General features: G+C 48.5%; 1 protein-coding gene across 7 annotated transcripts in view; it reads right to left on the bottom strand.

The window, feature by feature from the left end:
• The window catches only part of SLC8A1 (solute carrier family 8 member A1), a 354,284-nt gene that overhangs the window by 26,565 nt on the left and 325,961 nt on the right, over window positions 1-1,758 (bottom strand). The window lies entirely within an intron of this gene.

Here is a 1,758-nt window from a genome sequence, read left to right as displayed (position 1 = left end):
CTGCAAAGCGAGAAGAAAAGCAGCCAGTCAGGTGGCAATAAAATAAGTTGCCTTGGAAAGGGCTACCCTGGTGCTGTTGCAAGTCTTTTCCTACTGGAGGACAGAGCTCCTGACAAGCTGGTCAAGATAACAGCTTGGCATCAAAGGTACATCTCCACTGCAGGTGAAAGTGGGACAGTAGCATGGCTGGCCAAACCTGAGCTAGCTTTAATCTAGCTATAGCAGGGTGCGTGTGGTGGCATGAGCTTCAGCATGGGCTAGCTGCCCCAGTACGAGCTTGCCAGGGACTCAGGCAGCTAGCCCATGCTACCATATCAACACTACCCTTATTATTCATGCTCACTAGAGTAAAGCTAGAAAAGGCACGCCCATCCATGGTGCAATCACACCTTCGCTTGCAGTGCAGGCATACTCCCCAGAGATTGTATGATGGGGCAGCATCCAGCCACCTTTGGAGTGACAGTCAAGGCCCTGTGTGATGAAGTCCAAACCCTTGGAATGAAAAGCTTTCCCTGAGGAGACCTGGACCAAGATCCCATCTCCCAAAGCTCCCTGCAAGAGTTAGAGGACCCCTGACAAAACACTTCCTGACCTCTTCCCCCAGGTACACTTTCTCTTGCCTGAAGCTGGCAGTTTCCCCACCTCCTCAGGCCTTTTCTTTTCCTCAGAACTAGCTCCTAGGCACCTCCATTGTATATGAGTCACTCACTGGCTTATGGCGTCCTCCTTACACAAAACAAGTGCTACAAGCATGTACCGTCATCTCCCAAAAGGCTGTAATAAGTGCTTCCACAGGATATAGTATCTTGGAACATTACTGTACAATAATGTAGCACACATATGACAGGTCTTTTGCAGCTGCATGGGTCTCTGGGAGTTGGCTCTCATGGGCAACAGCAAACCAGACAGCATTCCCTGGATGTGGGTTTGTCTGGAGCAGTGGTTCTCAACCTGTTTACCATTGTGGGTTGCATGTGCAACTCTCTGTGTGTTATGCGGGCCAAATCCACACAATATATATACTGCCTATACGGCCCTGAGGATGTCATATGGGCCACAGCTCTGTGCTGATTGGGCCACAGATTGAGAACCACTGATCTGGAGAGATGTGTAATAGACTGCTTGCAAGTGATGGTCCCATGGGGTAGGGATAAGTTGGTTCTGCTGGCTCACTGAGGCAGGTGAATCTTTTCTACACTGATGGAGAGAGGATCTAGGGTGTGTGCTGAGCAGTCCTAGGGGAGGGACTCTAGAAACAGCCCAGCCTAGGGAAGAGATCTGAGCTAAATTTGATGTTATGGTGTTCATTTCTCTGCCACTCTTGCTCATGTTGAGTAGTACGTGACTCTGCATTTAGTCCTATTGAACTTAGTAGGAGGAAAGATGGCCTTTGCAGTGAGAACATTCATGCATCAGGGTTTTGCAAATATCTGAACGGCTCTAGCCACATTTCTGTGAACTATAACACAAGGGAGACTTCATGATCTCCCTCCGGTGGTCTGTTATCCTTTCTACATAGTGCACTGTGGCATGCAGCAGGAGAGATGCTGTCCATATCACCCTGCAGAGGCACTGCCTAGCCTGTAGGTCAAATTACCTGGAGTTCCTACTCAAACCAGACAGACCCTTAGTCTAGGGCAGGCACGCTTTTAGACTTCATGGACTTCAATGTGTAACCTAATGAAATACCCAAGGTAGTGAAGCCCCTACTAAAAAGTCTGGATTGTTACCTATTTAGGATGAATACATTCTAAGGGT

The sequence above is a fragment of the Caretta caretta genome, chromosome 3 (assembly GCF_965140235.1).
Source record: "Caretta caretta isolate rCarCar2 chromosome 3, rCarCar1.hap1, whole genome shotgun sequence".
Classification (NCBI taxonomy): domain Eukaryota; kingdom Metazoa; phylum Chordata; order Testudines; family Cheloniidae; genus Caretta; species Caretta caretta.
This window is presented reverse-complemented; position numbering and strand designations above follow the sequence as displayed.